At 39.8% G+C, this 16,166-nt stretch overlaps 1 protein-coding gene across 2 annotated transcripts in view; it reads right to left on the bottom strand.

Annotated features, from left to right (window-relative positions):
• The window catches only part of TENM2 (teneurin transmembrane protein 2), a 990,950-nt gene that overhangs the window by 927,253 nt on the left and 47,531 nt on the right, over window positions 1–16,166 (bottom strand). The window lies entirely within an intron of this gene.

Here is a 16,166-nt window from a genome sequence, read left to right as displayed (position 1 = left end):
TATGTTTCAATTTTCTCACCTGTAAAATGGAGGAAATTACAGCAGTACTTGCCTCAAAAGGTCATTGCGTCGATGAACAAATATTTATAAATGTAGAACATTGTAGAACAGAGTAAGTAGTCAATAAATATTAGCTACTATTATGGATATTACTATTATGTTACCCAGTAAGTGTAAAACTACAAAACGATGGGTATGATTCTATTTTCAAATTTTTTCTACCACTATACAAATGAAATACTTTTTCCAGTTAAGCTGCGTATATTTAGATATATTTAATGCTTATTCCATTATGTAATGTAATATCCTGCTTTCCCAAAGTAATATAAAGAAGATTTGATATGTCAGTAAAGAAGCTACCAATATTAACTGAAATTCTGACAAAGGCATATGACATTTGCATTCTCAGCACTCATGAAGGTCCCTGTCTCCGTCATGCACTTGATGTTTTGAAAACATTTTGACTTTCCCATCACTGAAGAATTATTCTAGATCTCAAGAGTTAATTAACTCATCTACAGTCTGACATCTAGTGAGATGGATAGATCACGGTGTACCACCAAGTGAACATATGTATAGCAGATATTTTGCTTCAGTGACTAATCAGGGTCTACTTCGTAACTGCAAATATTTGGGGGAGAAATGTTAATGATATACTCTTGTTTGTAAATCAGTTCCCTTAAATCAACTGCTTCGTCACCGTTTACTGTTAGGATTTAGATACTTGTCTAAAACCATGTTAAGCATCCAGCCACTGAGCTTGTAGAAAACAGCAAGACCATAGTTTCCTAGTGCCTGTTAGCATCCGTTAAACAGGGAGAGGATAATTGAAACCGAGTCAAGAGTTTTCCTTTTCTTCCTTTCCCACCTTGCTTCCTGCATTTCAAACTCATGTCGTAGGTTACAAACACATGTAAAGCTTTAATTACATTTAGCATCTGCCAGCTGTTGACTTACAGAGAGTTGTTGAGTCACATAAATTCAAAGTCAAAAAGAAATTCAGGAATAGAAGGCAGAAGCTTGCCCAATGGGGGAAAAAAATCTTATGTCATCACAACTGAAATACTCCACCATCAGCACTTTTATGTTGGTGGTGTGAGCCACGCTGTAACTAATCAGTCTCAGCAACACCAGAGACTATCTCACCACTAAAATACATATTCCCAAAGTGGATGGAGCCATCAACCGAAGGGCCTTACAAGCATTGTTTTCAATGTGTGATGGATGTGTTGGCCTGCAATGGAGACAACAACTTCAAGGGGATTTCAGTCTCTAGAGGCATCAACTGATGAGTTTTCAAAAACAAGATCTTCACACTATCCACTCAACACCGTCACCAAAGTCAAACGTGTTAAGTAATTTAATTCAGACACTGCTTACTTTCGGAAGAAGTAAGTCTCCCGAGAAACTGGCAAGAAGAGCTGCAAAGCTTTAACACTGGCCACCATTTGCCACACGATGCAATTTTATGAGGAGAGAACTGTTGGAAGTGATAGTCTTGGTCTCAGTAAACATGGATTTAAAAATCCAAATGTCAAGTTACAAAAACACAACTAGAACAATATAATAAGTGGTGTGCACTGTATATATACAGATACATATACACTAACAGGATACATCTGAACTGGAAAAATCTACACCAAGTTTTTAATAGCAATTACTTCTGGAGATGAAGTTCAGGGCCGGGGGGCATGGAGAAAGAGGATTTGAAACGAATTTCACAAAACAGTAACATTTGTTAATTAGAAATTATGAGTATTATATACTTGATTCTTTGTAACTTTCTGTGGTTTAAGGTTTTTTCCTAAAAATTAAAATAATTTAAAAATAGAAGCTTTGGGCCAATCTAGCTCCATTCCCTACTTTAAAATATTTGCAATAGCATAATTTTTCTGTTGTTCAGTCATTCAAAATTTTTATGTTTATATTTTGAGTTAAACTACAAAGAAATGCCTCCAGTCGCATGCTTCTTTAAGTTCCAGTCAATCAGAAATAAATTCATGAAGCAAAAGTAAATGCAATCAACGGATAAATAAACTGTGGTACATTCAGGCAACAGAATATTATGCAGCACTAACAGGAAATGAACTCTCAAGCCATGAAAAGACATAGAGGAGCCTTAAATACATATTACTAAGTGAAAGAAGCCAATCTGAAAAGGCTATATGTGTATGATTCCAACTACGGGACATTCTGGAAAAGGCAAAACTATGGAGACAGTAAAAAGGTAAGCGGTTGCCAGGAATTGGGCAGGGGGAGAAGAACAGGCTGAACACAGAGGATTTTTTAGGGTAGTGAACATATTCTGTATGACACTATAATGATAGAGACGCGTCATTATACATTTGTCCGAACCCACAGAATGTACAGCATCAAGAGTGATCCATAATGTAAACTACGGACTTTGGGTGATTATGATGTGCCAATGTAGATCCATCAGTTATAACAAATGTCTATCATTCCAACGGGGAAAATTTACAATGGTGGAGGTTACGCACGTGCGGGGGAAGGGGGCATATGGGAAATATCTGTACCTTCCACTAAGTTTTGCTGTGAACCGAAAACCGCTCTAAAAATTACTGTTAATTAAAAAATAAAAAGTAAATGCAACCAAATCATTATATGACAGATACACTGCCGGGAAACCCTTGCACTTTTCTCCCTAGGAGAACGACTCCACATTCCTGTGGTTAAGAATACTTCACAAACAAGTAACCTGGAGTTTGAGTTCCTACTCCACCATTTATGGTCAGATCACAAGAAAGTTAATTGACTCCCTCCCCCCGAGCATTAGTCTCCTCACCTATGACATAGGTTTAATAATACCTACGCTCAGGAGGCTGTAGGGACAAAGTTATCTACACTCATAAAACACTTAGCAGTGTAGCCAGAACATAGGGGTACTGAATAAAATGCTTTAGACAATACTAGGAACAGCAGCAGGAGCAGAGATTTTCGTGCCCTCACTCGTGGAACCTACGCTCATTTGTAACATATACTGTTATCTCATTACCCCACACCAGAGTGAGGGTTATCCCGAGAAGAAGGACAGCTGACCACAAGGGAGCAAACACACAAATACAAGGGAAGATACATACACCTAAAAGAATAGGACTCTAGGCAAGAAGAACGAAGGTAAAAAGCCCTACTCATTCATTCGTTCATTTGGTGACTATTTGTCAAGTGCTTACTAAGTGTTCAGCCTTATTCTAGGGCTTGGAACATGTCAGCAAACAAAAGAGATAATGATCTCTATTCTTGTGGAGCTTATATTTTAGCTGGAGTAGACAAACAATACAAAGTTAATGTAATGACTAAGTACTAGTATCTTCAAAGGTGACAAGTGCTATGAGAAGAGAGAAAGTAGAGTAGCAAAAGCCATTTGTGAGTATTTTGAATAACCTGATCTTGGGAAGGCCTCAATGAAAAGGAAGCATTTAGCAAAGGCTGGCAGGACTTGAGGGAGTCAGCTTTCCAATACACGGGCAAGAAGCAGCCATCTGTGCACAGGTCCCAGGCAGGAGCGCACCTGGCATGTTCTAGAACAGCAAGAAGGACTGTGTAGCTGGAATGAAGTGAGCAAAGGTGCAACCTTCAGAGAAAGGGTAGAGCGTTAGCGAGAGCTGAGTCCTGAAGGGCTCTGGGGTGATTTTAAGGACACTGTTCTTTACTCAGAGTGAAACAGAAAGCTATTACATTGTTTCGGGGGAAAGGAGTGACATCATCTAATTGACATCTTTCGAGACTGCACAATTGTGTTAGAAGACTGGGGCGAGGGATCAAGAGCGTCATCAACCACTCAGAATGCATTTTAAGAGCCCATCACAGCCCATTCCAGATGGAAGCAGAGTGGGATTTCCTGGTGGACTGCATGGGAGGGCGTGGCAGAAAGAAAGAAATTGGAAATGACATCAGTGCTTTCAAACTGAAAACTAGCAGGGAGTTGCCATCGAATGCGACGGGGAAGGCTGCAAGAAGATCAAGCGGGCCGTGTGTTGTGTGTGCGTGCACGCATGCGTGCAGAGGATGGGGATTTCAGTCTTGGATACGTGAGTTCGAAATATGGGTTAGACATAAAAATGGAGATGCTGAGTTGGTTGATGGATCTATAGGCAACAGGTCTGATACAAGCGATAGAGATTTGTGAGTCACTGGCATACAGATGCTGTTCTACGTCATGGAACTGGACAAGATCACCAGTGTGGAATAACTGTAGGTAGAAAAGAAAAGAATACCAAAGACTGGGCACTGAGTTACTTTTATATTCAGAGGTTGGAGCAAAGAGAAGGAAGCAGTAAAGGAGTATTAAAAAGAACAACCTGTGCAGTAGTAGGAAAGCCACGAGCATGTGCTAGAGGACAATCTAAGTGAAGAAAGTCTATCAAAGAGGAGAGAGTGATTAACTGTTTCAAATGTTGCTGACAGGTCATTAAGATGAGATTGGTGAACTGCCCATCACGATGTAATGACATGGTAATCATTGGTGATTTTGGCAAAAGAAGTTGTGTGGAGGGGTATGTGTGAGCATCTGATTGGACTGCATTTCAATAAAACAGGGAAGAGGAATTGGTGGCAGTACAATAGATACCTCTTCTGAGATGTACTGCAATAAGGGGTAAAGGGATGTGACAGTAGCTGGTGGAAGAAGAGGTGAAAAGAAATTGGAGAAAGTCACAGCATATTCGTGTACTGGTAGAAATGAAAAAATGGTTCATTTAGAGGTGGGAGAATTTGTGCAGCAACATTCTTGAATAGACCAGTGGGACTCCGATCTAGCATACAAATGGCGGTTGCTCCCGAGATACGAGTAGCGATTATTCACTTACAGTAACAGGCAGGAAGGCAGAGTTTGTGGTTGCAGATGCTGGGAATGGGTAGATGGTAGATGGTAGATGTGGATTTGGGATTTCACCTCTGATAGAGGATGGGAAGGTGCTAGAGGTTTAGGAGAGAGTGGAGGGAATGAAGCCGACATCTAGAAGAGTGAGACAATGCATAGACCGGATGGTTCAGTACAACTACAGAGCACTTGACATTTAAATTTGGTAGAGTGCACACGTAACACTGAACCATCATCGTTCACTAGGGCTGCCTTAATTCCTATGAAAAAAATTAAATGATGGTGACGATATTCAGTTTTAAAAAGTGAGACAATAATAAATGCAATGTACAAACACTGTCTTGAAAAGGAATGGCACATGGGTTAGGGGGAAAATAGAGCAATTAGGGTGATGTGTTACATATGGACTGAACTATTCTTTAAGTGTAAATTGTAACTGTGATTCTGAATCCACAGAAATTAATTAGCATCGTGTCACAAACTTCTACTTTTCCTCAGATGGAGGTACCACCTTTAAGACGAGGTCGTGGGACTTCCCTGGTGGCGCAGTGGTTAAGAATCCGCCTGCCAATGCAGGGGACACAGGTTGGCCCCTGGTCCGGGAAGATCCCCCATGCCGTGGAGCAACTAAGCCCGTGTGCCACAACTACTGAGCCTGTGCTCTAGAGTCCATGAGCCACAACTACTGAGCTCTCATGTCACAACTACTGAAGCCCGTGTGCCTAGAGCCCGTGCTCTGCAACAAGAGAAGCCACCGCAATGAAAAGCCCGTGCACTGCAACGAAGAGTAGCCCCTGCTCGCGGCAACTAGAGACAGCCTGTGTGTAGCAGTGAAGACCCAACACAACCAAAAATAAATAAATAAAATTAATAAATGTATATATATATAAAAGAAAACAAGAAGTCTTTATCTCAAAGCACTGAAATTCACATTTTTAGATCCATGAGTAAACACAACAAAAAGACATGTCAGTTTCAATAGGGCCAGGGCCAAGATATCCAGTAGGGACTACAGGCAGAGTCACTAGGGCCCAAAATATCTTTCAGAGCCCACAAAAATGGTTTAATTTCTTTTAAAATCAGGAAAAAAAGTAAACTTTCAGTTTGTAGAAAATGTTTTAAACTCTGACAATAATATATCCATCTTTATACCAATGCAGTTATAAAATATAATTTTAAATGTTTTTTTAGAGAGGAAGGGTCTGTCAAAGGCAGAGGTACCAAGGGCCCACAGAAACCACAGGCCAGCCCTGCTTCCTCCATGACATCCTCACGTGTACAAAAGGCCAAAGTCATAATGAGTCAAAACACCAACGTCCTCAAAGGATTTGAAAAGAAAAAAAAAAAAAAAAAAAGTAGATTGTGTTCTAATAGTGTTAGTGTATTCATCCTGGAATGCATGAAAAACATCTGGCCCTCCATCAACATCAAATGCTCTGGCCACTTGTCTCTTTTAGAGGCACAGAAGAGTGCCTGGTCTCCGTTTGCAGGTGTTCTGGCAAAGGCACCCCCAGTGGTAACATCATCCTGCCTCTTCTAATTGGCAGAACAACTGTTCAGTCATTACAAACAACTTCCTTGGCCTCATCTCCCCAAAACATCTTCCGGAATCCAGTGATCCTACTACCTATCGCTTCTGTTTGGTAATCGGAGAGCACGTTTATTAAAGATTTTCAAAGCAAACTGCCTTAGGAATCAACATCACCTGTGGAAAGTAGCAAGAATTACACTCCCTTGAGAAACAGAGAAATAAGGAGTTTCCTGGGCTTTCCACAGGTCACAAAGCATGCCTCTGACAGTTGAGAAGGGAGATGGTAAGACGCCTCTCTCCGTTTCCCTGCCTTTTCTTTTTTTCCTATTAAAATCAGCGGTCACTCCAGGTAGATTGTTTACTTCTTAAAAAGTCAACTTTTCCCAGCAAAACTGCCACTTCTCTGCAATGACAGGCAATGATATCCAATGTGACACTTAATTGTTCTCTATTGAGACGTTTCTCTTTGCTGAGGTTTTTCCAGGTGCTTTATGAAAAACATTTGCCCTATCTGGCACTTCGTGAGCCTTCATCTGAGAAACAACCTTTCCCTTATGAAGACAGCTCTGCTTTCAAAGGCGACATTGGTTTTGTTTGCTCCCTCACAGCCCGTGATCGGACCACCAGGGAAATTGCCGCTGTACTGGCTTAAGTCCCGTATGCCTATGTCACGGGGGTCAGAAGCCTCATTAATTCCTCTGCTCTCATTGCAGCTTGTTTAGGGATCAGAAGCAGATTATTATTTCAAACACTTATTTCTTGATTCAATTTCCTCTCTTTCAGAATTGGCTCCAGATCACTCTCTCTTGCGTGCAGTGTGTTCCATCTCCATCCAGATAAGAAAATCAAAATAGTCCTTTCAGAAAACCTATCCATCAGAATTACCAGGAACACACCCCGCAAAGGCTTTGGTTGACTTTCCTGCGTATCTGGCAGGTTTTATGCTTCTTTGTACTAGTCTCCCCAAGAATCACTGCCATTATATGGCTCACACAGACCCAAGGGCACCCACAATTCGTGTTTCAAACTGACTGGCTCAATTCAATTCTACAAACAGACGAAAAGGTGTGCTAAGAACGAACTAGAAATACACAGATGACGAACCTGTGTCCCTGCTTTCAGGAGCCTCCAGATTAATAAGTAAGATAAACATACAAATATATAATTACAATACCACATTATATTCCTGGTAAATCTACCTCCTGTTCCACCTACATTGGTGGGGATGGGAAGGCAGGGCCAGGGGACGGGTAACTGTATTTCATTGTCCTATAGAAAACATGATTCTGGGTGGCAAATATATAAGTACTGGCAAACCCCTTAATCCCCTGAGTTCTCAGGTTCTTTGGAAGATAAAAGGATGGGAGCAGAAGGGTGGCACCCTTCATTCATTTATTCAACAAACATTTATGGCTTAATACTGATTGTGTTGTATGTTCAAGACTGGGTTATAAACACTGTATGTGAACAATCTCACATAATCCTCAGAACAAAACTAGGAGGAAGTCATTAGGCTTGAGATAAAGAGTGGAATAGCCTCTGTACATGCATTTCTCTTTTTGGCTCCAAAGCCTGTGTGCTCTCTTACATGCCATGCTTTCTAGCTGAGTCTAAAGACTTTCATCTTTAAAATTCTGTGATTATACAATATTGCTAGCAAGAGATTAGGCATCAGAGCAACTTTTCTCACTTAGCATACTGGAAGGTGGGGTGCTGGGAAAAGGAAAAAGCTCTTTGAAGAATCTGTAGAAAAAGGGCAAAACAGGAAAGTAATCTTTTTATAAGAGAATGGCTTATAGGCTCCTAGACTTAATTTTCTCCCAACTGTTCAAATCAATGAAATACTTTGTAAATTATCACAGTGGATTTGACTCATTCCTTTAAATACCCTTTTTGCTATTAACAAGCAAGAAATGAGCACGGACGTAGAGGATCTAATGTAAAGAAGTGGGGAATTGAGCTCTTGGTCACAGTAACTAACTGATACGTGACATTGACACTGACATTGATTCGTTGACTTCTCAGCCTCCCCTAACAGGAGATCCTCCTCAGCAACTCTGGCTGATCTGTTCCCTTGTAAAGCCAGGACCTAGTATAGTAGCTACTCAATAAATATTTGTTGAAATAATTAAACAAAGATATGCAGGTAGATTAAAAATAGAGAAAATGTACCAGTTTCATTCATCAAGAATCAATATTTTATTCTGTTCTACGCATCCCTCTTTATTATCTTTCCTGACTTTTCCTTCTACCTGTTTTATATATCTTAAAGTACGCATGGGGTATTAATACAGATTAAAAAATGTAAAACAGCTTTCCATATAGAGGTTTCAACATCTTGGCAGTGCCATCTTCCCAACCACTCTGAGAATTACATCTTCAAAACAAAACAAAGCACCTTATTCTATTCACTGTCATCAAGTAGGCACTCAGACAGACCCAAAGCCTTAGACCAGGTGAGACGTATACGTAAATATTTGTGTATTTTTATTTCTCTGCATTCTACCAGGTTTTATTTCAAGCAAGAAATGATCTGCCCCTCCCTCCTTTTTGCACATCGCAGAGCTAAGTTTCCCGTGTTATACCAATTTCAAAATGTTCAGCACCATTTATTGCTTTTTTATAGTTCATATAAAGACATGGCTCCGAGACCTCAAATAACAAAAAGTTTATTTATGTATTTATTTTTGCATGGCATGCACTGATGAGCTAGTCTGCTCAGCGAGCATTTCACAGATTAGACGACTGAGTATGGTTTCAGGCAAGGCGCCCTCATGGTTCTGCGTATTGGCTGATAAACACTTCAAAGTAAACCGCTCATAAATATGAAATGAAAAGCCGAGGAGTCGTTATGCACAGCTTTGAGATACAAATCTCTTTATTCCCTTCTGAAGTGGGGTTTGATTGACATAATGAGTCATAGATCCTGTCCAGGGACACACTGCCTTTTCCCCTTTTTCTCTGGAGACAGGGAGACTTGAAAGAAATCCACTTCAGAACTTGGTGATAGACAGCTCACTTGAAAAAATAATAAAGTTGAATCTTATATTAAATAACTTATTATTTTGTGTTAATGCCGACTTTGACAACCATGACATATGTCAAAGTTTCACTCCACATCCTCAGAAAGACATGATTAACTACAACTCTAAGAAAAAGATTGCCAAATTTCAAAAAACTGCCATTTTCTTTTTGTCATATATATTGTTGCTCTATAGACCCTTCATCTGGTAAGAGAAAAATCACTACTTCAATTAACTCAGAGCAGAAGACTAAAATCCCGTAGCCAAAAGGCTACAGGGAGTAACCCAGGCGATTGGGAATAATTATGGTGGAAAATTCATTTTATAAATAAATGTCTTTCAAGACAGAGAGGCTCACGCGGCAGAACTTTCTATGAAAAATAGGCTGAAGAACAATTCAAAGTGGAGATTCAATTTATTTTTGCTCATAAGTTTTTAATAATTATCTGCTTGCCTGCAAAAGGTAAAAATTTCAGCGAGGTCACACAATTTCCCATTAGATCATATTTTGTAAGTTTAAATGACTTACAGAAGCCAGGCAGTTAACATAAAGGAGCTAAGTCAGCCTGTGTACAGGGCAATAAGGAGCCATGGGGGCTTGTGGGAAAACAGGAGAAAACACAGGTCCCTTTGGATAAGGCAGCTGTTATTAGGCTACAGCAGATTTCTGCCATTCAAGAAGGTAGAATTACTGTTGCCAGGTCTGGCAATTTTTCTAGAAAAGCCTAAAATCTAGATTTTATGTGATATTTACCAATTGATAAACGATGGCCCCAAATGTAACTTCACAAAAGTGCAATCCAAATAGAAGAGGTGTTTGGGCTACCAGACTTCCGTCTCTGCTCTAGACTTTCTGTAGTGACCATTTAAATAAGTTTTGTTTGAGAAATAGGGAATTCCCTGAATTCCCTGGTGGTCCAGTGGTTAGGACTCTGTGTTTTCACTGCCGAGGGCCTGGGTTCAATCCCTGATCAGGGAACTAAGATCCCAAAAGCTGTGCGGCCAAAAAAAAAAAGAAAGAAAAAGAGGAGGGAGAGAAAATGAAAACTTTAAATCAGATTATGGAGAGAGAGGGAGGAATCCCGAGATTTTTAATCTGTCTTTTCAGGATCCCCGGGGATTGTGCTGCCAGCCCGCAGTCAGTGAGCAGGACCTACTTAGAGCTGTCTCTTCCAAAAGTCCCTTCAACCAGAGCAGCTCTGCTTTCTTATTTAAATAATGATTGTGGGTCAGAACACTTCTAGAAACAGCTAACTAAGACCATCCCCTCATCTGAGAGTAAGGTAATGCAGTTACCCACCATGCTCTCCTGGAATATTTAATTGGCTCAACGTTTTAGACTCCATTAAGCTTCAGAGTCAGCTCACCTCTAATCTTCTGCCTTAGAAACTCAGCTTGAGTGTCAGAGAAAATTAACTGTCCACCAAAATTAGTGTTTCCCTTTCCACAGTACAGAACTGCCAGAGAACGTAGCTTTCCAGCCAGGATCTATTATTCAATTTCCATTGCATCTAGGTCAGACCGTGTGTCTAGCTCTTGTCAACCTAGTGAAGTAGAAATGATGGTGCCATTGAAAAACCAGAGACCTTAAAAGGCAAATGATCCTTTTCCATGTTCTCATTCCCTTATGATACATGAGATATGAGTGAAGATGGATTCAAGATGGCAGTGCCACCAGATGAAAGAAACCTTGTTCCCAGAGTTCCACCTGGAGGAAAGGAACCCAGGCATCAGCATTACTGATTTCTGACTTCACAGGAATGGGACATTAGTCATGATGGTGGTGGATCCTTCATATGCACTTTTCCTTGTTCCGTCATCTAGATTTATCCAAAATAATTCAGTCAATATCGAACTGTTTGAAGCTGTGTTTTATAATAGTAAATGTACACAACTTAATTGATCCAAAAAAATAAAACACTGGCTTCCTGCTGAGAATTCGCTAATGCCAGTAACTGCCATTTAGTCAGACCTATTTTATATTAAATAGTGGAGGACCAGGGAAATGACATGACCCGCTGAAGAACATAAAACTGGTCCATATAAAAACAGGGATTCGAACCCAGAGATTGGCAGCTCCAGAGAAGTCCTCACCAACTTACACTAATTTCTGTTGCAGTGTCATGAGCCAGTGTCCGAGTTTTTATTAAAATCCTCACCTATCCAACGTGATAACATTTAGCATCATTCTGATATGTCTGATGTTAGATCTCTGATGATTTGTACTACAAATTAAAAACAAAAACTCTAAATAATGCAAGTGTCTCTTAATAAACTTTCTGCTGTAAAGAACTGGTTAGCTAATGAGTAACATTATAAAATTGTATTTCAATACGGGCGATTTTATTTTTCAATAACAACAGGAAGTTAGCATCAGAAAACTGGCAGCGATTAAATCCTAACACAACCCAAAATAAAAAAAGAGACATGATATATGTGTGTGTGCGCGTGTGTATATGTGTATATATATATATATATAGTATATATGTGTATATATAAAGTATATGTATTAATAAGAAATGAGAAAGAAGAGTGAAATGGTATATACACAGGAAAAACAAGAATAATCTCTGATTAATTTCCAACTTCCATTAAAACCCACAACCAGCTTATTTTCCAAGTGGAGCAATGGTGTAGCACAGCGCAAAAGGGCTGTGGAATCGGACGAAACAAAGGTCAAATCCTCCCACTTCTCAGCTCTGGGGCCTTGGGTCAATTTCCTGGCTTCTCTCAATCTCAATTTCCTTATTTATAAAATAAGAATGATAATATCTACTTTCTTCAAAAATACAGACTAAAGTGCACATCCAAGGAAATCAAACCTAGACCTTTCAGGTGATGAGCAGAAACTGTGATCACGTGAGCTTAAAATTAAACCACTTTGTTGCCTGGAACTGGAGCTGGGGGCAAAGGAGCAGGAGAAATCTTCTGGGGATGACAGATCCGCGCTAAAATTGTGTTGTGGTGATGGGCGCCCAACTGTTAATTTACTAAAATTAATTCAACTGCATACTTGAAATGGGAGAATTTTATGATTTGTAAATTATACCTCAACAAAGCTGTTAAAAAATTAAACCGGTTGCATGTAAGTATTTCCCTGCATGGAGGTGAAAACTGCACCTGGAAAACCCAGAGAAAAACAAGAGTCAACACTTAAGATTTATAGAATGTAGAATAAACTAGTTAAAGCTAATCTACGACTCTTGTATCACGAATTGAAAGAAAGTAGGATCTCTATACAAAGAAAGCAGAATTAGTGTAACAGTGTGACTTTATCTTGATTCCATCACAAATTTTAGCGGCTAAAATATTCCTAGAATAATAGTTCCTCATTAACTTTTCTTTGAAAATGGTGAAGGCACAAGTCCCCTGGGATTAAAACACTTGACGTTAACCGCAAGGGTAAAAAGAATAGCCTTTATAAGAATAAATCTAGAACAGAATACTTTTGCATCTCGAGGTGTTCTAATCCTCTTGACTGAAAATAGTTTGATTTAACAGGCTGCACTGGGATCATGCATGCTGTCTCAGTCCAGGAAGAAACAGCTGTCAGTCACAACTCTGTCCTCCTCCCACAGTCCCTGGAGGGCATCGTAAGCAAGCTGTCTCCAGGACAGGCATTCCTCTGAGAACTGCCAGCTCATCGTGGCCTGCAGCTGAAAAGCAGCCACTCTGCTCACTCCGTCTATTAGCCCTTTGACTTCCTTCCTTCACGCACAAATATAAATATAATGCTTAAGTGAATGATGACTACTGTCCCCAAAGAAATTTCAATTAAACACTTGGAATCCTTAGGAACAGTACCTAGGGAGATTCCCAAACAGAGCTGCAATTCGTTATGTGTCATTAAGTCTGGCTTCAGACTGTAAATTTCCTGTTTTTTTTTTTTTTTTTTTTTTCTTTTCATGTTAGCCAGGGCCTTTCAAAGAACTGCCTGATTTGAACAACTCTTTTCTAAACTCTAAGCAGGACTGATGGAATGGAGTTATTCCTGAATAACAAGCCCCCTGTCCAGTTTAAAAAGCAGATGGGAGAATTCCCTTGTGCACTAGCTACCAGAGTTTGGGATGAGATAACCTTTCCTCTCTACCCAAAGGGAAGGGAGGGCATTAGGAAATGTCTGATGGGTGCTAGGGCAGACTCTTTCCTGTAGTCTCACTGTTTACATCGACTATAATCCTGCAGCATGTGTGAAAGCTGATTACCAGACTTCAAGCTCCATGAAGGGAGTACTTTTCTAACCAGTTTCTGTGTTTTCACCACCTACAGCAGTGCTGGGCGTATAGAGAGAAGGTTTTCCATAAATAAATTTAAATGGGTAGAAGAAAAGAAAGAAGGAAGGAAGAATGGAAGAGAGGATGGGGAAAGGGTGGGCTTGACTAGAAGTCCCTTGATAATTAAGCCAGGTCTTTCTGTTCTGCTGGCAAAATTTCTTAAAACATTTCCTTGGGCCACATTTACTACTGGATTCTTTTGAAAGAATTTACTTAGGAACCAGATATTTGGTAAAACTCATGTCATGCTTTCCTTTTACTGATTGCTTGTTTTTCACTATGTGTTATTCAGCTATTAAATGATCAGAGCTAATCATATATTCAGAGATAAGAAAAAAGTTCCTTCTCAGAAGAAAAAAAAATGCACTAGCGTCAGTGGGTCACCAAATAACATTCCCTCCTATATTGATATTCTATGAATCACTCTCTTTTGGTTTGTCCAAATATAGTTTTTAAAGAAATCAGGAATATTAGCTTCTTTCCAGTGCTGGGGCTTATGACAGTTACATAAAACAATATTAATAACAATTTTTAAAGGCCACTGAAAAAGCTTATTTCTACCAAAGGCAATGTCTGTGTTAATACCTCTCTTCAAACATTCATTCTCCAACTAAAGAAGCAGTTTTAAATCCTCTCCTGTCAGTACCAATTTTCTTTCTGTCAACTGCATATGCTCATGGTCCCCAAACCTGACAAAACTGATACATAAATGATAAGCGATGGAAGGTGAGTTTTCTGATATTTTGGACTACACTTTTGTCCCCTTACAATGAAAGCTATGTGCTCCCCGGCACTCTCCCACGTGCCAATGCATCAATCCGTGCGGCCACTGAAACTAGAATAGAGGGAGAGCCTGGGAACACCAACTTTCTGTCATAATCTTGAAGTCAGTGCTTGGTACACAGCAAGTTGACTCTTTGCTCACCTCCTGGAACTCTCAGTGATGCCTGTTTTTGAACAAAGGTTCCCAAAACAAGAGGAACAGCTCTTAGGAACCCAGTCTCTATGTCCTCTGTAAAATGCTGGTTAGCAGTGCAGGAGAAAGATGCTTAAGAAAGCTGAAATTCTCTCTTCACCCTCAAATGAGGCTGCTTTTCCTGTCCTTCTGTCTCTCAGGGCCTGGGACACCACAAGGACAAAGGAGGCTTGAGATGGGCTGATTCTGTAGGGTCAAAATGGTCATCATTTACCCAGATCTCATCTTCATTTAAAGGCTGTTAACACTCCTCTTTCTGGTAGCCCAGGAGCTAAGAAATGCTGCTCCAAGAAATTAAAGAGCAGACATGACTTTTTTTTTTTTTTAATTTTATTTTTTTCAGACACGACATCTTAATCCCCTCCAAGTTTCTAATGTGTCCTGCCTTCCAGATGTCTTTCCTTCTAACCACTTCCAAGAATCAAAAAGAGGGAAACAGGGAGGAATAAGAAACTAAGTTATGAGACACAAACTCTCTGGCTGGAAAGGATGAAGACAACACCATCAGATTAATGGCATTTCTTAGGAAACCTTTATTTCCATTTTTAGTATCATTCAAAGGGATATATTCTCGGTGAATCATCAAAATCAGCCTAGTTAGCTGTGTATTTTATTTTCCTTTACATAAGTTAATTTCTCCTTGTACATTTGGTCCCAAGCAAAGATGAATTTCTCTTCAAAAGTTTTGGTTCTATCCAGTGAATCTCAGGTAAAAATAGCAAATGCAATTCAGATTGTCATGTCCCCAGCCACCAAAATGCTTCATTGAATCAAAGTTTCATCTCTCTGTAATTTCGTATGTAAATTTTTGAAGTAAATTTTTTTCTACTCTAGATGGAAGTTTGCATTCTAGGACACTTGAATTCTCATTCTAGTTTGGCAGCTACATAAATGAATGAGCTTAGGTAAGTCATTTTACTCAATATTAAGATGACTGAGTGGAGCATAGTTTTTAAGATTCCTTCCAGGTCTAAAATTGATATATTTTATGATGAAAGTAATTGTTCTAATAAATAATTTTTGCCTCTTTGAAACTGCCATCCCATGCCCAATGACTTCTACTGCAGTATGCCATTTCTCAGACAGATCTTCCAAAAGGCAGATCATTGTAACATAGGGTTTAAGAAAAATGAAAATGTCGGGGCTTCCCTGGTGGTGCAGTGGTTGAGAGTCCGCCTGCCGATGCAGGGGACACGGGTTCCTGCCCCGGTCCGGGAGGATCCCACATGCCACGGAGCGGCTGGGCCGTGAGTGAGCCGTGGCCGCTGAGCCTGCGCGTCCAGAGCCTGTGCTCCGCAACGGGAGAGGCCACAGCACTGAGAGGCCCGCGTACCGCAAAAAAAAAAGAAAGAAAAATGAAAATGTTAATACAATGGTCTCAGAACAATTAATTTAACTAGTCATGATTTTATGTTAAGGAGCAAACTTCTTTCATCAATCCACTTAAAAATTCAGTAGAGGCATTCTGTTATCAATTCTAGTTTAATTTCTGGTATTTTTCTCACACTTGGGTAGACTACAG

This window comes from Phocoena phocoena, chromosome 3 (assembly GCF_963924675.1).
Source record: "Phocoena phocoena chromosome 3, mPhoPho1.1, whole genome shotgun sequence".
Taxonomy (NCBI): Eukaryota; Metazoa; Chordata; class Mammalia; order Artiodactyla; family Phocoenidae; genus Phocoena; species Phocoena phocoena.
The sequence above is the reverse complement of the archived record's forward strand: the minus strand, read 5'-3'. Positions and strand labels throughout refer to the sequence as shown.